This window comes from Apteryx rowi, unplaced genomic scaffold, assembly GCF_003343035.1.
Source record: "Apteryx rowi isolate R43461 unplaced genomic scaffold, aptRow1 scaffold_653, whole genome shotgun sequence".
NCBI lineage: Eukaryota > Metazoa > Chordata > Aves > Apterygiformes > Apterygidae > Apteryx > Apteryx rowi.
The window spans coordinates 160,632-183,357 of NW_020450931.1; the positions used below are offsets into that span (position 1 = coordinate 160,632).

The 22,726-nt window shown below is 48.1% G+C and overlaps 1 protein-coding gene across 1 annotated transcript in view; it reads left to right on the forward strand.

Annotated features, from left to right (window-relative positions):
• The first annotated feature begins 8,573 nt into the window (after nt 1–8,573).
• Nucleotides 8,574–22,726, forward strand: part of LOC112975170 (hydrocephalus-inducing protein homolog) — a 108,780-nt gene continuing 94,627 nt past the window's right edge. The window contains exons 1-3 of the mRNA XM_026084905.1: nt 8,574–8,677; nt 10,060–10,253; nt 11,616–11,680. The gene's annotated coding sequence lies outside the window, so the exon portion shown is untranslated. The remainder of the gene's footprint in view (nt 8,678–10,059; nt 10,254–11,615; nt 11,681–22,726) is intronic.

Here is a 22,726-nt window from a genome sequence, read left to right on the forward strand (position 1 = left end):
ATGTTCCTTTTTCCTTTTCCCTGCAGTGGCAGAATTCCTGGAAGTCATCCTCTGGAATTAAGGAATATCTTATTTTTTCCCCCTGAAATGGCCTGAGTGCAGTTTCCACAAAAGACTGGCTTTGGGAGCCTGGGAGTGCTGACCTCCCATCAGTCTAGGAGAGGACTCTTGACAGCAGGACTGGATTGCAGATGTAGCTGCAGGTACTGAAGGGAGATGCCGATTCTCTTGATGGGCTGACCTGTCTTTTGAGGGTACTGTATTCTCTGTACCAGCTGCTAATAAGCTTTTTTCTGTTGGCAGGGCTGATGGCCCATCAGCCTGTGCTCTCGGAGATGAGCCCATAGGAGTCCCTTGCTACAGGCTTTGCTGCCGAGAGCTTTGTTGTTATCCTGACAGTACTTGACATTTTTCAGACAATTTTTAAATCTGCCAACTGACAATATTTAACACTCTCTCTCCTCCGTAAGAGCCTTCCAGCAGTGATGCCTGTAAGCTTTAGTTTTCCCTTCAAAAAGATGTTAACAAAAGCTTCTATATTTTGTTACTCACCCAATCCTACCAATCAATCTCTACTTTTGTTGCTTTGGCCTTTTACATGTTACCTTTAATTAGGATGGGGGCTCTTCTGGTTAGGGTCTGATGGACAGCTCTCTAGTGACCAAATACAGGAGAAAATTTGAAGATTTACTATGTTCCTACTTGCACCTGAAGGAACTTTCCCTTAGTCCAAGTGTCTGTGGACATGTCTTCTGGGAGGGGGATACCGGGCCTCAAAACCAAGCTATTTGTGCTAACAAACAAATTGCTCTGTTTCTCTCCTGCTCCTGACCCTTAATTCGCAGAAACAAATTCAGGCTGTGTGACACATGGAGGAACAGGGCAGGGTTATCTGTTCTTCCAGCACCCAGGATGCCGGGTTCAGCACAGGGGAGGATTTGCCAATTCTGCTCCAAGCCCTCATCCTGTCTTTACTCTCTAGGCCAAGACAGCCGCCTAGTACAAAGATGTTCAATGAGGTCTGGTGAAGGCAGGAAAGATGAGTGGACTGCCTGTCTGTGGGGGCTGTGGATTTGACAGCTGCTGCTATAATTCATGGTAAACAGGAAGTAATTACATGAAGCCACTGGTGTACACATAGGAGCTTTATTTTTGTCCCTTTGTACATCACAGATGGAAACAATGTGTTGCTGTTGGCTACCCTGTGCATGTTAGACCAACTCTTTGGTAAAATCTCCCTTTCCCTTATAGACTGTATCAAGGCAAGGTGCTGTCCCCCAAAGGTATTCTCTGGTCAGACTGTTGTCTTGTTTGCCCCTTGGCTCCTTTGCTTCTCATCCACTCCCTTGCTGGCTTTGTGTATCTGACAACCGATGGGCTGCTGGATGACTGTCCAAAGCTGAGACACTTGGTTACCGCTGGTCAGTGTGGTTTGGTCACGGCTGGCCTAGAGCCTGCACAGGCCTTTGCAGTTCTCTTGGTGGAAGACTGGAGAGAAGATGAAGGTGGGAGGATGCTCCATGTGTGGCTTGACCAACCCTCTCCCAGTGCATCAAGCAAGCCACATGCCACAGGACACTTCTGTGCCTTCTGCAGCAACTGATAGCAATCCCCCAATAACTACCCATCTCCTGGGCTTCACTGCCTGCTGTTTGCATATCAGTAAGTACTGTAGTAGGCATTGTGCAAGAAGGAACTGAATGAGTCCTCCTTCAAGCAAGAGCTGGGAGGGATGATAGACAAGCAAGTGATTCACAACCACTTAGACACTCATACAAAGGAAACTGTATATCTGTATAAAAACAAAATTCTTTCTTGACTAGTGTTTAGCATCTGAGCTCTTAAGGGTTAAAATCTCTGGCAGGATAGATCAATATAAGGGAGTTTAATAGTGCTCTAGGTGAGGCAGACAAATGTGTTAAACTACATTTTTAGCTAACTCCCTGGCTGTGAATAACTCAGCCACCCCTCTGCCTCAGTTGAGGGCTTGTCTGGTATTTTAGAGCAGAGGTTTCGGACTCTTCCTCAAAGATGTGGCTGGTCTGCAAATTACTGACCAGAAGGTGGGAGACACTTTGGAAGTAGCCCCTTTGATGGAGGCCTAAGCCCTCTGCTTTTCTGTCCTGACCTTTGGACAGTGGCTTTTGCAGTGGTCCCACGTCTCAAATCAGGTCTGCTTTTTCTCATTAGGATACAGCTTTATTTTACCAAGGCTCAGCAAACTAAAATACATCTTGTTTGCAGATCTGTAGAATACTTTACCCCTCTAGCAAGCCATGTTCTAGCAAGCTATGGAACAGCCTTAATTTAGAAAGTCAGATCTCCCCACTGATTAATCAATGGGAATATGATATAGAGGTTTTATCTAGATCACATCCATGCTGCTTAGTCTCAGGAACCTAATGCTTCCAACATTGCATCTTCTTCCCCTTTCTTTCCCATGTACTGGGCAGATCTTTGTTCTAGGCTTTGGTCCTGCTGTTTCATGTGCTGTAGTTTCACAGGCTTGATTATCAAGCATTAGGACAGGCTATAGTTTTTGCACTGATTTTTTTGTAGTGATTGTGCTGGTCACATGTGGACAAGTCCTAAGTGCACTTTCATATCAATCACACAAGTGGAGATGACTAGTCCCCATTATTTTGCCCTAACCCCAGAAAGAAATGAGCACCATCAGTCTTTTAAATTGACATAGAAATGAGTGATGGAAAGCAGTTGTGTACTCTTTAATTTTGAGGAATCAGCAAAAGAATACAATTCTTTCCTCCGTTCCTCAACTAAAATGTCTTGCAGCAGTTTGAATGGGCAAACAGCAGCTCAGTTCTGCCTTGTTTTTTTGCAGTGAATGCTCTATTGTGCCTAATCCCCTGGGCTGTTGTAAGCAATCTCCGTGGAAGCAAGATTCTTCTGAGTGGCTGAGCTGAGATCTCCAGGTTCCTAATCGGAGGAGAAGCTATCCCAGCCAAATCAGAGTTGGGCTCCTGATTGCATCCTGATAGAAAGGATTATTCATCCAGTGGAAAAAAATAGAGTTGCTGTTTTATTGAGGACTTCAGCATATATTAGCTGAGCAAATCTTGGCACTTGCTACATGCTTTCTGAGCTCATGAGTTGGGATTTACTTTTGGCTGGCCTGGCTCTCAGGAATGATACCTCTCTTCTGCCTTTTTTTTCCACCCCTGTGTGTGGATGCTTCAGGAACCCCTTTCCTTTGTGTTTCATCAGCCCATCTACCATAAGCTCTGTCTGGTTGGTTGGGTCTTTGGCCTCTCTACTATTCATGGGTTGAAACCCTCTGGTTTGTATGAGCAATTGTCTTTCTGGGTACCCATCTCTAACTTGCTGTGTGTTTGTATTCAGCTGATAGACCTGGCAGCAGGACAGACATTAGTGCTTTACAGTTAACCCCCTCTTGCCATTGTGGGGTAGTCTGGATGCTTTCGTAATGGTATATTTTGGAAGACCAGAAGTTACAGTTCCTATAACATAGGTAACCATTACCAGATTGGAGTTTGCCCATTCTGCATTACTGTTGCAAGTATCACCTTAGTTTTTCTAGGAAAGAAGAAGCACTTCTAGTAGCACGATGTACTAAAAAAGGGGAAGAAAAAAAATCAAACTCTTCTATTCAGCAGCAGTCACAGACATGCTGAAGCTTCTTCTCTTTTGGACAAGTCTGGAAATGTGTCTTCATGCATTGCTTACTGAAAAGTTCCCAGTGCAGACATTAGCACTTGAGTGGCTTATCTACTCAGACAAGGTATAATTCTGAACCAGTCTGTTGCAATCAGCTGTACTTAAAGGTGGTTGGTACTTACTTCCTGTGCAGCAGCAGGAGGATTGAATTGAAAGATCCTTTGAAAATCAATTGCCAGTATCAGGGGTTTGTTGGTTGCATGCTCACTCCATGAACAGTGTTAGTGACAAGGATAACTCTTGGATCACTATCACCTACACCCCAACAAGAGCACAGAGTTGCCAGTCTGGACTGAAGTAAAGGCTTGGTTAATCCAGTGTGCTGGCTACAACAATCTTCAGAGCAAGGTACAAAGACTGTCGTGGGAGTGCTGGATAATCCAGCGCATACAACATTTCTTCCTGCTAGCTAAAGAATTAGTTATTCCTTTGAACAGTGACACTTACTATTTTTTTCCCAACTGTATGTCATCCTTAGTTTTGAGATCTTTAGTTATTCTTCCACCTTCTTTGACAGGCATGTAACCAGGGACTTCTCTGCCCACCATTCCATGTCACCCCCGAAGTACAGAGGAATAGGCTAGCGTTCATGCCATGGCCTCTGACTGGCCTTCTTGGTGCTGTTGGATTGCAAGACCACTAGAAGCAGATATTATAGCTGCAGGGCCAAAGATGTGCCACTGTCTGGAGTTTATCACCTGGTAGTTACAGTGCATCAAATATGTGGATGGTCAGGAGAGGATTGTGAATCATGATACAGCTTGCTCAGCAATGGAAGAACAGCATCAAAACGTAGTTTGGACAATCCAGCCTTGGTTTGCTTTGTGCTGGAGAAGGGCACCCTCCATATATACTGTAGGGGCAGATATTTCAGCTTCTCTTGGCTGCCGAACAGGCTGTAGCGTGACGAAGGGTCCCAGACTGCAGAAATGCTGAGACAAGTCCAAGTTGTAGACTGCCACAGGACCCCAGCTCAACATGTGAGTGCACCCAGGCCCGCTGCTTCTCCTGGTTTCAGGTGATGTCTGTCTGTTGTACCTGGGGTGAACCTCAACCTTCATTAGCCCTTCATCTCTGCTGACCCAGCCTCCCAACAGGCTGCTTAATGGATGCCCAGGTAAACTCCACCACAGATCTCTTTTCAGGGCAGCCTATTTCTTATTTCTATGGGACTACTGATCTGTTGCACATTCTCTGGTACTTGTATGCACAGGGCAGATAACCTCAATGCCTTTCAGCTATCCACTGGCTTCCCTCTTTGGTGTGAAGCAGCTGGCATCTCAGTCTCAGGCAGTGGTTCAACAGATGGCTGCTGAAAGAGCCAGGAGACTTTCTATTCAAGGAGGCAAAGATTTTGGAGGCATGTGCTGAGTCTAATTTCTTCCAGAACAAGGGCTGGCCAGAGCTGTTACATATCCCGCAGGATCACAACATGCTACGGCTCTCAGCCTGGGCTCTGTGCCATAGTCAAGGACAAACCTACCTGTGTCTGGTAGCTTTAAAGGCAGGTGGAGGCTTATGTGATCCAGAGAGGTGGGGAATCTCCATCCTTGGAGATATTCAGCACAGCTGGATACAGCCCTGAGCAACCTGATTAACTTTGAAATTGGCCCTACTTTGAGCAGGGGGTTGGACCAGAAACATCTAAAAGTCCCATCCACCTAAACTACTCCATGATTCTGTGCCTGATCCAACTGATGGCCTGTGCCATCTGCTTTGTGAGGCGTGAGGGAAAGGAAGAGAAAAATGTGTTACAAAACATTCAGAAATGTAGCAGCATCCCTGTCTGTCTGCTGCATCCTCCAACTGGGAGCAGATGCTAGCTGCCTTCTCCCTTCCAGATACATCTATTTTACTGGAAAGACAACTGCTGTTGCCGTGATGCTGCCAGATGGAAGTGTACTGGGGGCTTGGGGCAAGTGGAGGTGGTGAGGGGGGGAATTGGGGAGCTGAGGAGCCTGTGYAGCCACATACTGGTGGCAGCCCTTGCCCTGGCAGGCCACTGAGCAGAGCTTTGGGAGTGAAGTGCTGGCAGGAGTTCTTTGTATTGCTTCTCTGAAAAGCAGCTTAGCTGGTTCACAGCCAGAAGTTGCACTTGATTTGTGACCCTCATGTGTCAGGCTGGGTGTTCCTGGGCCTTGGTGGTTTGCTGTGGGCTCAAATGGGCAGTTAAATCAAGGAGGACAAGGGTGGGATTAGTTCCCAGGGTGACAGGATGTGTGTGTTAGGCTCTCCTGTAGCTTTTGTGGAAGACAAGCTTTGTGGGGGGCCAAGAAAAGCTGGACTCATGACAGGCATTTCCAGAGGGTCCTCTGCCTTCAGAGCCCTGTGCATATATTTGCCAGTCTGTCCGCTCTGGAAGCGCTGCTCTTTGAGAAGGAGAGAGCCTGCCCTCCCAAACAAATGCTCCTCCCTGACCGCTTTTCAGCTTGGCCTGCCTGTGAGAACGTAAAAAGGGCAGCCCTATGTGTGGGGACTGCGGGCTGTGGATAAGGGCAGCCCAGCAAGCTTGAAAGCATGTTAGGGGCTGGTCTGAGCTCTCTAGGGTCCCATCTCGAGTTCAGGAGAGGGGAGGGAGGGACCAATGTCCAGTGAGGCAGAAAAACTTTGTGAGCAGCAGAAGAGTGAAGCTAAGCCCAGGGACCCAAGCTGTTGTTAAGGACTCAAATGCCCTGTCTAAAGGGAGGTTTGTTATTTAATCTGCTGCCTCTGTCTGGGGAGGGAGGACTTGTGAATCAGCCAAGCAGGGAGCTGTGCTCTGTGAGCAGCTGGAGCTTTCCACAGTCAGCCTGCAAAGCTCTGCTGCTGCTTGGGCTCCTGGTGAAGAGATGTTATGGGCTGGCTTCCTCACCAGCCTCTTTGCTAGATATATGGTCTGGATCTGCTTCTTGGGGAGCTACTTTTGCTCCCCTTCCAGCCTGGCTTTTCCACATGAAGGTTTATGGTAGCTGACGTGGTTAATCCCAAGTGTATCTTTCATGTGATATCTCCTCTAAAAGGAGCTCTCGGGGCTGATGAGATCAGCTAGAAGAAACAGGTTTCCATCCAGGCTTGGAAACCTCTGTCTCCTAGCTGTAGGAAAATTAAACCCAAGCCATCTTCCTGTGTTCAGCTTAGCAAGATGTTGTGACTCTGGGAGCAATTAGCATACAGTTCCTAATTAGAAAGGTGGAAGCAGCAGTCAAGGATGTTAATAGAAGATATCCCCCTTGTGACTGTTCTAAAGGGGAACTGCAGACCTTTGCTTCTCAATTAAAAGTTCAGCTGATGCCTCTAGAAGGTCATGGTGCTTGGAGGTAATTGTGTGTGCTGTTCTGTTTTTCTTTAGAGATGGAAGGTGCTGAGGGCTGAAGACACCAGCTGGACACCTGATGCCCTTTCCCTGCCCTTTTCTTCAAAGCTTTTAGGCAGATGACCAAGGCAGGAGGTAGGCAGCTGTACCTGACTGCAAATGTGCTGGGTGTCTGGCCCCACAGCATGTGTGGAATATGTCACCTTTTGTCTTTTATGGGACAAGAGCCTGCCCGTGGGCGGTTCCCAGAGAAGGGCTAATGTGTGGTAAACTAATATCTTAATTTTCTTGTACAGTAATACCTGCATCTTGGTTCTCCATCCATAAAATAGAGATTCTTTCCTACCTCTCAGGACTGCTGCATTCATGTGCTCTAATGGTATATTGCTATAGCCAGCAGGGTCTAAGGATATTGGCAGGTTAAGGCTTCTTAGTAATATCTTTTGGTCCCATCTGGTTAGTGTGATAAAAGATGCCTGTTTCTACCAAGAAACTTTATTCTGTAGATTGATGAAGGCACCGAACTGCTCAGATCTCGTAAGAGAGGCTAGATAAGCACCGTAGCATTCACAGCACTGTAAATGCAAGGTGTTTGCTAGCCCTTCGTGACTGTGCCATTTTCCAAATAAATATTATTGGACTTCCTATGCAGGTAGGAAAGTTGAGTCCCAGTGAGATCAGGTATCTTTCCTGGTCCCTGGCAAAGCCATAATTAGATCAGTGCAAGTTCCCGGCCTCTTATGTCATCCTTGATCCGTCTAATGTGCTGCTTCTGTCATGGAAGGAAATCTCTAACTTTCTTATCTTATTTCTGAACTGTTCACAGTAGGGGAAGGCTCCCTCTTTTTGGCCCAATTGCCTGGGAGTCCCTGTGCTGCCCTGTGTAAGGGAAGCTGCGCAGCTCTCTACCTGAGGTGGGCACTGCAAGGATGGGAAAGGAGCAGACACCTACAAGAAGAGGGTGGTGGGCATGTACCTTTTACACTCTTGGATTGTACAACAAGAATGGGGTCTGCTGAGGAGAGCACTTGAGCACCCAAACCACGTGGTCTGAGATTTGCCAGGTTCCTGTAGGCCTTGCTGGACATCCTAGCTTGTATCTGGGCTGTGCTCTTGGGTTTGCTGGTACCTGGAGGCTGAGGCATGCTGGGCAGGCTTCAGGCATCGTGGCTGGTTTGGCTGTCTCTCCACTTCTCCCTGTTTGCAGGGAGGGGAGAATTCCCAGACATGCATCTCCTTTCATTCCTGATTGCGGGTGAATTTTGTCCTGAYGAGGAGCTTTTATTTACCAAAGCTTCATCTGCTCCTGTTTGCCCACCTGAAATCCTCCTTGTTGTCTGCTGGCCTTGTCATCCTTTCCAGAGCAGCCAATCATGCTCCCACTGCAGTGGAGAGAGGGATGGGGTCAGTGGTTGACAGCTGACAGCTCCTTTTATGTTTCCATCTGTTCCCTCTTTTCCCTGCTAATGAGATCAGGTGCCTGAGTGCACTGAGAAGATTTTTTCAATGTGAGAGGAAGTCGCAAATGGGGTACTCAGGTCCCTGCTTTCATCTTTGGCAGAGAGGCTGCTCAAATCAAACCTGCACCCTCTTGAGCTGCTCCTGTAAAAGACCTGATGATGGGAAAGCAGAACTGCATGGCAAGGCAGGAAGAGGCTTCAGAAAGTGAGGCTGGCGGCTCCGGGCCAGGTGAGTCTGTCCTGCGACTCCAAGCCTTGCCTTGCAGATGGATGCTCTGCTTGTGCTGCTGATGTGCCCCTGGTTGCAGACACAAGTACAAACCTGGGCCCACTGTTGTGCCAGTTTTTTAATTTTTGTTGTTTTATTTTTTAATGTGGCTACTGTCTTGTCTTCTAAAATCCCAGCTGTTTTAAATGATAAATTATCAGTGACTTGACAGCTTCATTCTTTCAGACCTTTGGTCCTGCATGGGCCACTCAGCCTTTCTGATCAACTACTCTTTAATTTCACTAGTGGCTCTACTGCTTTGTTCTTAGGGTTTTTTTCCCCCCTCTGCTTTTGGAGCCTTACACTTATTAGAAAACTTTCATGGGTCTTTCTTTGGTGGGAAGGTTTCTTCCAGGGAGAAACTGCAGCAGGTGTTTGGGGCTGTTTCTGTTGCTGGCTTTTTTTYTGTGGTTGTTCTTGGGACTTGTGGAGGATGGGAAGAGTTGAAAGGAGGACCTGAGGGGAGTTAATTTAATGAGTTAGCTTGTACAATCTGTATGTGAAAAACAAATATGGCCCCCCCACACACACACACATCTCCACCCCACCAGAAAGTGATGTGCTGGGAGTTAGTRTGGAGACATCAGTCTCAGATGTATTATTAGGCTCTAAAGCTTCTACAGCAGACAGCAGAGCCTCTTTTTAAGGATGCACCAGGTGTCTGTGTTTAAGAATCGGAAACCAGTGACTCCAGTTCCAGCTCACCATGGCCTCTGGTGGGTGTTTAACAAAAGCYCCCAGTCTCTTTGGCAAAAGACTTTCAGATGCAAATACAGTCAAATATTTGACTAATAAAAGGCAATCCAGAAGTGCATTCTCAGGTAAGAGTAATTGCCTTGATATTTTGTGTGAATTCAAACTCCTCTTACGGCAGTCTGGAAATAGTGCGAGTACATGGGGCCTGTGAAGGCAACTGCTGAGAGCAAGCAAGGGCCTGTGCAGCTTTGCTCTTTCCTTGGTCCGCRCTTTGGTTTGCGACTTCGTTGCACAGCAGAGCTGGCAGCTCTCCTGGGCGGTGTGGTGCTTGCAGACTGCCCCCAGCATCTCACCGCTGTGCTGTGTGCTGCAGCGAGCTGCACCAGCTGGCCTGGCTGTGGCACGGAAACCAGCTCTTTTTCCTTCAGTGCTTCACAAGTGATAAATAAAACAAGCTACTGCTTTCACAGCACTGCTTCCAAATGCCCCACAGTGCTTCACAGCTGCTGTAATTGCTGTAGCTGTGCCAGGTGCTCCTGTGAGCTCAGGTTGAAATGTATGTCGCATGCCAGGCTTGTCTCTTCCCTGTGTCCCACTTACAACTTATTTTTCTTTCTCATCTTTCTCTCCCATGCTTCAAATCACAGAACCAGCTGTTGGTGTCTGAAAGTGCCCTGCAGGAGAGATGATAACCTGCCTGGGCTATGGATAGTAGATATCCTGTGGAGCCAGGAGCTAAAGGGACCTGTCCCATGGGCTCTGGACCAGTCTTACCCCCAGTGGGCTGCCAAGTGATTCTGGGAGCTGCAAACACTGATCAAGCTGTTGTGGACCAGGTTAAGTAAGTGAGGGTTTTTCCTTGGTCTGGAGGAGAAGCTAGGAGAGGGAAGGACACTGAGTAGTAGTGTGGTCCTGGCAGTGACCATGGGAGGGTCCTGCTGGGCTACAGGTGCTGAGGTATTATCATGGTTTTAAATGTGATGCCAAGCAGTGCTCATGTCCCTGGAAGCCAGTTCCCCTGTGATTCCTGGTGTTGCTACCTAGTGTGGCTGTATCTCTTCCTACCCTGTTCCCTTTCCTGGAACAGTGTTACCTGTAGCCCCTCTCCCCACAGCTGGGAGAGGGGCTGGAGACAGAACACATGTCCTCCTGCCCTCTTCCTGCCTGGTAGCACTGTTTCCACTCTGCAGGAGAGTGAGGGAGAAAAGGAGAGGTGCTGTGTGCTGAAAGGGGTCCTGTATTTCAGGTGGAGGAGAGGGGCTAGTACTCCCTCAACCTGTGCTGCCATGTGGCACTGGGTGGGGTGGAGAGCCCTGGGAGGACCTGCTGGCTGGGGAGAGGAGGTGTGTGAGAGGGAGGAGAGACCCTGGCCCAACAGTTTGGTGTTGTGGCACATTTCTGTCATCAGCATCACAGGTTTCAAGTGGGTTTTTAGCCACCAGAGGAAACATTGGGCCAAGGCAGTCAGGGTGAAAGTAACTTCAACCCCCAGAAAAATTTTTGAGCCATCTGGTAACTGTGTGAGTGATCAGTGCCCATGATGTCTGTCCCAGCTCTTGCCTAGGGTGCGGTGCTGTGATTACCTTGCTGAATCAGGCCTGAACCTGTGTCCAGAATCTGCCCATCTTCCTGTGATGTTGTCTCTTGGAAATCACAGCCTCAGTTGCTGCCTTGCTAACATCCACATTAAAGATTCCCCTTGAACTCTAACTTCTTGKTTTTTATATATTTTTTCCTTCTGTGTTTACACCCTAAGACAGCTGGATGGATTAAATGGTTTCATAGTATTAAGGGAAAAAGAGAACCCAAGAGTAGTCATGGGAGCCATGGGCTTTGCTCTATTTTAAAGGATGTTGTAGATAGAACAATCTATTCCTTAAATTTAAAGGCTGTACAGCTGCATGGCTAATGTCAGGGTCTCCAGAATGTAGGTGATTGAAATCTTAATTTAGAGAAGAGTGGGGAGAGGAGCAGTTGAGAGTTTGGAAGTGAGATGGAAAGTAAGCAGAAAGTGAGGAAACAAAATTGATTCTCAGCATGGTATTAAAAAGGGAGAAAGCCAGCCCAGGGCTGTGTGTYGAGGTCTGTGCTACTGAAAAGTCAATGTTCTTTCCTGCAACGTGGGATTGCATTGCTCAAAAGAAGGCAAATAGCAGGGGGAACATGGCTAAAAGGAGACTTTTTTCCCCCCCTCTCTTCTCAGGAGGAAAAAACAACCTGTAGAGGATTGTGGGCTACAAATTTGGGACTTTGTGAAGTTACAAATGGGTAAGTGATCTCACTCCAGTTCTTCAGTAGGAAAATTTTTGAGGGCATCTGTAACATGAGTGTTGCAGTCAGTGTCCTTTCTTTACCTGAGTACTAGAGGTGTTCCTTTGTGGGTTAAAATGGGTGTAGCTGGATACTCTTGTCTGCATCCCTGTGGTTGTATAAGCTGTGTGTGCTTTGTGAGGTGCCTGTGCCAGCACTGCTGTCCTTCTCTTTGATCCTCATTGCTGCTCTTGTCTTTGCCTTTGCTGCAGCTCTGTGTTCTCTGCAAGACACCAAATACGTACATTTATTCTGCAMTTTCGATCTGGTTAGTGCAATATTGATGGCAGGAGGGGTACAGCTCTGACATACCTGGTTCAAACCCACCTAGGAGCCCTAATTTAGGTGTTCATAAGCTAGATAGTACCTGTGTGATCTTTCAACCCAGAGCACAGTGGGAGGACTTCTGGGGGATGCCAACTGATAGTGCTCTGTATCCTTCTCATGCTGCAGCAAGGGAGAGGTTAATAATGCAACACGCCTGCCTGTTGCCCTCAGCTGTGTGCTTATTTATTTCTGCAGAAGGATGAAAAGCTGTGTAAACAGTGTTTCCCAAGGGCCAGGGAAAGGATTCTCAGCCCTGTAGAGCGGCTYCTCGCATGGGCTAATGCAATTATCTGCACCTCTAAAGGGACCAGAGCCAATAGCTTAGTTTGGCCAAACCCTGCTAGGATGGGGAATGGTGACTCATCTAAAGTGCTGAGGGAGCAGGGTAGGAAGGGAGATGGCAGGCTTGCTTCTGTGCCTGGCTGTGCACTAGTGTTATCCCCCCTTTAGTTCCTTGGGACTAGCTACAGTCTCTGCTGTCCAGGGTCAGAGTGAAGCAAGGTGTGGGAAACGGAAATGCTTTTGTGACCAACTGATCTGGCAGTGAGGGAGAGAACAAGAGAGATCTTACTGGAAACTTGCCCTTCAAGTCAAAATTGCAAGCAGCCAACTGGGAGCCAAGGGTTAGTCAGGAATGACTGCTTCAAGTTGAACTTCATGGTGAGAATCTGGTATTGTAAAAGRAGACAGTGGTGGGTTCTTGGAGGGTGTTAGTAAGGGAAGAAGAGATGGGCTTGTTAGTCCCTGTGGGAGGAGAGGAAAGAGGTGGGTGTGCACAATCCCAGGAATGAGGAGAAGGCAGCTGGGATGGGGACAGGGGTCAGTAATGTAAATCCAGTATGTCCTATGAGCATCCAGTGGTGTTAAGAATTTCAGTTTCTGAGCTCTCTTTGAAAGTGTCTGCAGGTCTCCACTAGGGAAGATGGATGAAGCTTCATTTTGTGGTTAGCTTGCAAGCATTTCCTTTGAACTGAAACTGTGTCTGGAGGAAGGAGCCTGGAAGAGACTTGGTTTTGCGAGTTCCAGTCTTGATGTGGGTGAGCGGGCCAGCTGCTCTAGCAGGGATGATGCTTTTGTGGCAGTGGTGCTCCGAGGAAGCAAGGAGGGCTTGGCCAATGTACCACTGTCCTCTCATCCCTAGGCTACACTTTGTGCTGTGATGCAGATGAGCCTACCCAGATCCTTTATTTCTGATTTATACCCTCTGGCTCTCCTGACAGCAGGGAGGAGGCAACTCTGATCTTAGAGGCTTCCAGTCTCATGGGTGAAGCCTCAAACACGAAACTGGTTTGAAACTGCTTCTATACCTAGAGTACTGTATGCCGGAAGCCCGGAGACTGGCTTAGCTCCTCTCCAAACTTGCTGTGTGCTCTGTGTGCAGCTCTTCCTCTGCTTTGCTGTCTCTGCTAGGCCTGTGTGTCTGGGCAGCAAAGGGAGGTCTCTCACTAAAGACTTTTCCAGCTCCAAGCACAGTGAGACCCTGGGTTAGGTCAGAAAGTGCAGGCTGCAGCCTTTCACATCCTGCAGGGTGTCCTGAACTGTGTGTGTGTGCAGACAGAGTATGTACAACCATATTGATTTTAGTTTCAGGTCCCTTGCTGTTTAAAAATAGCAGCTTGGCTGGATTGATGTGCCTACTGTCTGTAGCCATCAAGAACTATGGTTCTGCTGAAGAAACTATGGGACAAGCTGGCTGTGGCCCCCCTGCTCAGCTGCCAGCACTGGAGGGCAGTCTGGATGACAGTGTACACCTGCAGTGACATTTCCCCACTGTCCACTGTGCTTTGTTGGAAACGCAGTGTCTTCCTTTTGCTCAAAGTCCCTGTCAGCTGGAAAAAATAATAGGCTGTGGTGTTTACCTTCCCTGCCCTCAAAAATTAAGCAGCTCTGGCAGAATGTGTGTTTTGCAAAATGCTAGAGCACCCCAAGGGCTTTGTGTGCAAAAACCGAGAGAATCAAATAAAGCAGCATTTTGCAGAGAGAGCACGCAGTCCTCTTCTGCTTAATCACCAGGGGCTCTGCAGCTCTCCTTTCCCAAGGACTGTCTCAGTTATTCCCTGCTTCCTGCAAGGTTTTTGTCTGGGTGTTTAAGATGCCGGTGAAGGGAGTTTACCTCTTCCCAGGCCATGTTAAGGAAGGGATGGCTGCAGGTTTTGCAAGTGTAACCCAGGCTGAAGAGGGGGCTCCCTCTAGTGACAAGCGTTGCAGGAAGGCTGGAGAGCCTGAGCCAAGTGTGTAGAGCTGGAGCCCTCTGGATGCTGTTGTTTTCTAGGCTGGGTGGTTGAAATTAGCTCTTGCAGGCTGCCTTGGTGTGTTGTTACAAAATGGTGACCTCTTAAATACTGTAATCTGGAATTTGCAGTGATAAACTGTGTGTGTGCTGGCATAGTTGCCCTCCAGTGGGTGGGCTTGAGTAAGTTCAACCTGGTGCCCTAGGGCTGCCAACACCAGGTGGAGATTTGCCTGCAGTTCAAGTAAGGAGTTATGTTGCAGAAATACTCATGTGCTGTCCTTTATCTAGTAGGATAGGCTTGTCCTGGGCTTTGCATTACTCAGCTGCATGAGCRTCCGCACAGCTGCACCTCAGCTCCCAAGGTGACACTGTGGCTTTTAGTTGTGGTTGAGTATCTGCAGTCTTGCATAGGAACCTGGATTTGGGAAGAGGAGCTGAGGAGAAAAAGGTTTGAAAGTCAAGGACCTTGTATAGAAAATACTTGGCATGTTTTGTTTTGTTTTTTCCCCTGATGTGTAAGAGATTCAGCATGTTTAAGCTCCCCTGTCCCATGCTTCTCTTGCACTGTTAACTTTGCTTTGCTCTGAAATGAACCTGTGAAGGAAGAAGAAAAAAACAACCCTGCCTAAACTCTAACATCTGAGGCCTTGACAGGAAACAGTCTTAATCTGGATGAGTGAAAACACTGTGCTACAGTATATGCATCTCAATGTCCACTTTGTGAAACAGGGATGGATAAACTGACCTTCATCTGCTGAGCCGAGGGTGATGGAAGGCAAACATGGGTAGGGAAGAACTGCAACTCATGTTTTACTCTAGTAACCTGATCTGAGCCCTGCATTTCCCTCTGACAATTAATGATATGCTCATCTCTGTAGCAGCTTAGAAAGCATAAGGAAGAATGAATCAGCCCACAGGTAACGTGCAACTCCTAGGTCAGAGCATGGTGGGAGGACGACAAGCCCAGCTTCTTTTTAGGCTGAAGGCATCCTCAGTGTGGAGTGCCTGTCTGCCAGGTTTTTAAGTTGCCAGGATTTGTATTTTTGTTTTTCCTCCAGCAGTATTTTTCTTATTCTTTGCAAAAAAAAAAAAAAAAAAAGTGCTAGATCATAGTGCCTAATCCTTGGAAGAGACTTTGTACTGAGTATATCAGCAGCACACAGCTATGTACCTTTTCCTGTAGTGCAGGGTGAGCCTTGCCTGAAACTGGTTAGCTTGCTTTGCGTTTTCCAAGAACGCAGCACACATGTTCCCAAGTGAAATGCATTAATAACTGTATGTCTTCCTAGTTTGGGTTATTTAGGCAGAAGTCTTTTTGTTTAAGGGAGGGAGTGTATGTGTATGGGGGAAATACATAGATGACATTCTCTTTTAGGTACTCATTTCACCAGCTCAGGCTTTGCAGTCCTATGGCATTTGCCCAGGGCTCAGAGTTTAAGATGTCCAGGACTGACTCTAAATGAACTACGGGTGGTGCTCACTGTGAAGCAGGAACCATGTCCAGATATCTGATTTGGAAATACTCTGGCTTGCTGTTTTATGCAGCACCAGTTTTCCACTGTGGTCTTGTCAGTCTAACAGTTTTGTTTTCCTAGCTGCAGAAGCATCTGTGGGGTTGAAATGAACTCAAGGGATCCAAGGAAAGCTTGGCAAGGACTGAGCTTGMTTTAACCCCCTCTTAGCACCCTGCATGAGTGCACTGAACAGAAGCACCCAGGTGAAGTGTATCTGTTTGAGTGAACCACAGCTGTGGCCAATGTGATGGAGCTCAGAGGCAATCTGGAGCTTCTAAGTGACAGGGTGAGGGAGCCTGGGTTCAGTAAAGGGTTTAGAGCTGTGTGTGGCAGAAAGGCTCTGCTGGTGGGGAAGGGCTTGGGTTGGTGGGGGGTTTTTTTGTTTTTTACAGCATTTGCTAGTCAGAGCTGCTTCCCTGAGAGTTGCTAGGTCATCTGTGCTGTTTCATGTGTCAGAGGGCCTTGCTGAGGGCAGGCTGAGAGGTGTGAGAGACCGAGCCAAGCAGGTGAGCTGGTTGGACTGGGGTCCATACTATGGCAAAGTGTGCAGGAGGGAGCACCTGCATGAGGAGAAGAGCAGATAGTTCCTTTCAAGGGCAACACTGGCATCTCCGGGTTGCATGGGGCATGATTTCTAGGACATACTGGGTGTCACTTRTATTTCCAGGTGGTATGTGACTTTTTTCCTCTTTGTCTTGGACCTGGCACAACTGATAGATCTGGGAGAAACGCTTTGGATTCTGCCATGAATTTATCRGAGGCCTGTTTCAGGGCAGCAAACCCAGGGATGTGGCTGTGCTGAAGCTGGCAGGGTGTTTGCTGGAGGAAGTTTTACTGTRTGCTCAGCATGGTCATTGTGTCTTTTCCCTGAGCTTCCACTATTACTTTGAGATGACATGACTGGCTAGCAGTACCTTTAGTATCCATTCCTTTTTTTTTTTTTAAATAAGTAAAAYGGGAGCAAATGTGGGGAAGCACAACTGTTCTCCTGTTCTCCTGAGGCGGTGGTAAATGGGGGTGAGCTCCCTGCCAGAGGTGCAAGAGCTTTTTGAAGTGACAATGGTTGGACGGACCTGGGCTGTGGGGATGCTTTCTGGGTGTCCCCTCTGCTGAGCTCGCCCGTGCTGCGCTGGAAAACGGCCAGGTAACAGAGTTGGGGGCAGGCTYGCTTGGACGAGGCCGAGGCCTGCCGGAGCGCTGCGAAAGTGGGGCTGTGATGCCGAGCTCCCGCGGGGAGTCTCCTCTCGGCCTGGCGGTTCAGCCCCCTGCCCCGGGGTCCCTTAACGAGCTGTGCCTCCCCATCTGCYGTGGTGTCCCGCAGCCACCGCCTCCTCCCCTGGCAGCGTCCGCCGTTGCCATGGAGTTGTCGGTGCCTGCGAGGCCCGGCTGCTCCAGGAAGGAGGCTGCGGTGGGGCTCGGCGTGTGAGTGCTCCCCACGGCCCCCTTGGGAGTGGGAAGGGTTGGGGGCACCACCCGAAATATGGGGAGGGGGGGGCTTTCAGGCCTGGCCTCAGGCAGAGGGCTTGGGAGGGAGGGGGCGGCCGGCTGTGCGGGGACCTGGGCCYGACCGGCCTGACGGGCTGTGTGGGAGCTCGGGGGCGGCCATGACCCTCCGCGGGCCCCAGCCCCATGTCACCGCTCAGGGACGCGTGTGGGGGGAGCAAGGAGGGGCTGGGGGGCATTCTGCAGCTTGAGGCAACAGGTTACCTTCCCCTTTCTGCAGGGTCCGGTTCCCTGAAGGGGCAGCAAAGCCCCTTTTTAAGGGGATTTGGGGGGGCTGTTGGAGTGGCCTGTGAAGCGACATGTGGGAGCCGGGGGCCCTCACGCTGGCTGAGAGGCGCATGGCTGCTTTGGCAGCTTATCCGTGTGGCCTTGGTCCTCTTAGTGTCGGGGGGCTGCGAGTTGGAGACCCTTGTTGGCCTGGGAGCAAACCTTGCTCCCCAAATGAAGAGAAACTTCCTAAATTTCTTCCCTTCCTGCCATCTCTGCCTGGGCACAGACACAGGTGAATTCAGGAGCTGAGATGTGGTGTGACTGCCCCCAGCTGTGAATTAAGCTGTGGAGGATGGGGGCTGACTCCCTCCCTGCRGCTGTGTTGCTCCTGGTTGTTGGGAGCATGCTGCTGGTGCTAAGGCGGCTGAAGGGCAGTCCCGTATTGCCTATCGCGCTTCAAAAAGGTGGTGCAAGATCAGTGCAAGCTCTGGGGGGACCATGTTAGGCATCCAGATCTGAAGTGTCTCACTGGCATTTTTTTAGCCTTAAATCTTTGTGTTGCCCCATCTGTAAATGCAGGATGAGGTTATTCTTGCTCTGTCTGATGAAAAATGCAATGGATGCCATAGGTAAGAGCGACTGCAAAACTAGCTCAGTTTAACTGCCTTTTTCTTGTGTGTTAAAGCCATGGGTGATTTTTGGAGAAGAGGCAGTTCTTGTGTGCTTCTAGGGAAAATACAAAGGCTGGACTTCAGTGTGAGCGCRGGAGGGTGCAGATTACTTGTAACAGTTTCTCTAGTCTGTGCCTCTAGACCGAAGGACAGGAGGTCACTTGGTGAAGCCCATGCCTGCTCTGTAAAAACCTTGGGGTTTTACAGCCAGTGTGAGTATTTACTGTCCTGGCAGCCTGTAATGCGTGTGTATTGGAGAATCGGGCATGAGGCTGGAGTCGACCAAGGGGGGAATATTCCTGCCTCTGCTCTTGTTTACCTGTCTCCAGTTTGGCATCTTTGAATTCAATTAATGTTTATGTTCTTCTAGAGATTGAAAGTCTTTTGTGAGCACTGGGTATTAATACTTATAACTTTATCTATTGTGCTGAGAATTTTTTGAAGACTGAGGTTGAAACAGCTTGCTTTAGGTTGAGGTTTGTAGGATCTGAACATTTCCTTGCTGTTGTGGTCCTCAGCAGCTCAGCTGCTACCTGATCATTCTGGGTCACAGCTGGCAAAAGCAGCTAGTCAGGATGCTAATGTCTTGCAGCCTGTGGTACTTGCTGCAAATTGCTGCTGCAGAAGTTAAGAGAAGGTTCAGAAAGGGAGATTGGGTGTTTGTAGGGATGCTGGCAATGTCCCTTGTTCCAGCTTGGAGACATGGTGAGATCGTGGATTAACAAATTTCTGCATATCAGCAAAACTGTGGTTGCTGTTCATGTGCTCCAAGTCCCCCATGAATGCAAAAGTACTCATTTTACTTTAGATCTCCTTTATTGCGGACTAGTGTAAGTCACACTTCCTAGTGCTTCCTGCAGGCTAGGAAATYGCATGTGAAAACAATCTGATATGCATGGGAGCCTTTCTGTGGTTTCCACATACTTTGGATCAGGTCTGGACAGTAGCCACTAAGCAGAGGGGTACTGCTTTGCTAACCTGCTCCTCCAAGCTCGCTGTTTGGTAGACCTGACCCCTTATAGTGCTGCTCGCTTCTGACCTGGGGATCTGTTAGTATTCAATTGGTTTCTGCTTTTCTACTCCAAACTCTTAGCTGCATGGAAGCTCTGATGCATTACAAACCAAATGAAATTTGTTCCAGAGTTTGGCTGCTTTTATTCATGCCAGATAATAAGTAAATAAATAGGGAGACTTGATGCAAGTTGCAAAGCCACAAGAACAGAAATCAGACTCGGGGGGGGAGAGAAAATATGACTGTAAATACTTAAAGGGGCCACAGTTATTAATTACAATATATAGAGCTATGGAATCTCCAGCAAGACCCATGGAAGAGTTTGATCCATCTCACTATCAGCTGAGAGCTGAAGTTTAGTAAAAGAAATAACAGGAAAGTATAAATCAAGAACCCTAATTAATCATCTCAGCTCTGGCAGAGTTTTTGTAATAAATTGCAGGATGACAGTACTGAAGTGATAAAATATAGAGGGACTGAAATGTTAAGGTGACAAGTGAGGCTTCCTGGGTAGCAAGGCTTGATTTAGAAAGCACTCAGCTGCGTAGTGGGCTGGAGGGGCAAGAGGTTAGTCCTAGAAATTTTGCCTCTCCTCTCCTGGCTTCCTGGAGAATGCTGTTTGTATGATAATTACAGTTAAGCAGGTGATTTCTAAGCAAGAAATGTGAGCTTGCTACTTCAGCCTGAATGGGGCAAGATGATTTAGCTGCACAGAATTGCTCAATAGCATCCTGATTCTTAGTTTTAACAGATATCCTGTCTCACTATTCCAGCATAGTGTAATAGAAAGGCAAATTAAGCAATTATTCCAGAGAGGTGGTTTATTTTTGAGGGAGAGAGGAAGGAAGAAGAAAGAGGATTTATTTGTGTATAGAAACAAGATTCAGCTACCAGTCTGTGCTCCTGTAATAGAAGCTGGATATCATATACTTTGCAGATAGTGTGCTGATACATCCCCAGCCATTAAGTTTGGAGAGGGGGAGGTGAGCAGTTGGTRTCAGGGCAGCTCAGTGCTATTGCTTCAGCACAAGTGACATGGGATCTCTTGGAATAGGCTCATGGCACAGTGGCAGCTGCAGAATCTCTATCATCATGAAGCTGTGCTTCTATATGAACCCCATTTTCTTTTTCTTAATGTCTACTGAGAAATTTGCTATTTATTCCTTATTTCCTGCCTTCCTCAGCATATCATGAGGCATGAGAGAGCTGTTAGTTTTACTTTACGGAGGAAAGCCATTGCATAGATGCACAAAAGGATTTGGATGCTTTAGGGTCACATTTAGGTGCTTGAATCCACTTTCTCCTCAGCACAGCTTTTGCCTAGTTTACAGGCACTGAAGGGCCCTTTGTGTCCAGATTAATTAACCAGTGCCAGGGTTGGCACTGAGGTGCCTRCAAGTCTTGTGTGGGTTTGATGTCACTTCTTCATGTGGCTCTGAAGATGCTCTGCAGCCAGCAGTTTCTCTTGCGAAGCACCTGAAGCTTTTGAGCTGGTGAGTCCCACTCAGACCTGTTGGCTTTCTGGTGCCCCAGGGATCCTTGTGCATCCCCATGACAAGGGACGCTGATCAGGGGATGGGGAAGGGTCATCTGGGAAGTACACCTTCTGACAAGTTCTCTGAGGATGAAGCCCTGCTTTAGGTGAGCTTCTTGCCTGCAGTAGACAGGAGTCACTTCTGTGCTTGGCAGGTGAGGCTCCAGCATTGCTTCCAAGATGAAGGAGCACAAGGTGAGAACTGTGTGAGTGCATCTCAGGCCAAGCATGTGAGGCTTGATGGGTCTCATCTTGATGCTTGTCTCTAAGTTCAGCCCCCTGAGATGGTGGGCAGCAGCACCCACCATCAGTTTCCTTTCCTTTCAGCAACTTCAAGTTGGTTTCTTGAGCAGATGGGGGTGTCATGTCTGAGGTTTCTTTGCCTGAGTGCTCCAGTTCCTACTCAATTTGTGGCTAGGTGCCCAATGGGAGATGTTTTGGAGTGAGTTTTGGCAAGCTAGCTGGCTTTTTGCTGTATCAATTGGCTAGCTGGAGAGCTAGTTTGTTTTCAAGGCTCAAACCCTCCCTGACTTCATTGTAAACCCTAAATGACTGTTGGTTTTCAAACTTAGGAGTCCTTGTTTCCTCCTCAACAGATGTGATCTGGTTTGCCTGTGGCCACGTCTCATTAGAAGCTTTTGTTTATAGCATATGCTGTGCTGAAAATGCCCCAAGTTCCCTGGCAGCTAAGATGCTCTTGTGAAGTTGGCTATCCTTGGCGTGTGCGTTTGTGTATGGGTGCACAGAACAAGCTCACCAAATGGGCGCTCACCAGGTGCGACAACTGAGGACATCCCCAAAGGCATTGCTGGAGCTACAGTGATGAGGCGATTTGCCTGCTCTGCCTTTTGCACTGATGTGATTGGGGTCCTCCCTGGGTGAGCAGAATAGAAATTAGATCCTTGCTTTGTGAGTCGGTGTGGAAATTATTTCTTTACTCCTTAAACAAAGAAATGATTAGCTTGTCTGCAGTAACTAAATTAATTTATCCGATGTTGCTGGAATATTAACAAATGCTACTTTAAGGCGTTCTCTCTAATACTGCTGCAATCATTCATTGCAGAGTGAGATGTTTAAGAAATAGATAGGCTGCAGTGATTTACAAGGCTATAATTCTGTCAAGGGAGCTCCATGGCATTGTAAACCACAGCAGTAGAGACCAAGTCAATCCATTATAATAGCTTGCTGTGCAGGTTCAAGGTAGAAGCCATAGCCTCTGCTCCAGGCTAGACCCAAAGAAACCTCAAAGCCAAAAATGCTTGAACAGAAATCTGTTCCCCTGTTGTGAAACTGGTTAAGGTAGTAAACCCCCACTTTCTTTYTTGGATTGGTGGGCCTTTCTTATTGCATTACTTACAAGGTGCTGTGCTTGGTTTTCATTGCTGTGGGTATGTTCCTGTCCCTTGTGGTGTTTTCTGGTTTGATAGAGAACCAGTGGTGCTCAAAGGAGGGCAGAGCTCGGAAGGGAATGAAATGGAAACACTGCATCTTGAAAACCTTTAGGAAGCTGGTTCTGTCATTGTCCCTGTTTTTTCTGCCTTGCTGCAAGATATGCTGCTGTTTTGAGAAGTGTTAAAGTGCTAAAGTCCCCACTTTAGAGCAGGGGGAGCTGATCAGCAGAGACACTGGCTAACTTTGGCTACCATCGAGCTCTGCCAGCTGACCCCTCTCTTTCCCTGAGGTCCCTGGGCTTTGCCTCAGTGAAAAGCTGCTGCTCTGCCTGGCAAGGCCATAACAGGCGGTTGAGGAGAAGGACGCTGGGCAGCCCTGTTTGAGACCCATCAGTTGCCTTCCAGGTTTCACCGTTGCTCTCGGAACCTGCCAGTTCCATGTCAGTTATTGCCAACCGGGGACCGTGGTCACACCAATGGTTCCCTGCTGTTCCTGTCCCTCCAGGCTGTCTAGGACCACCAACAGCCCATGGGGATTCGGGAAGCAAGAGCATGGTCACTACACAGTGAATCCTCCCAGAGGACGCTGAATTGTCTGTCCTRAGGTAG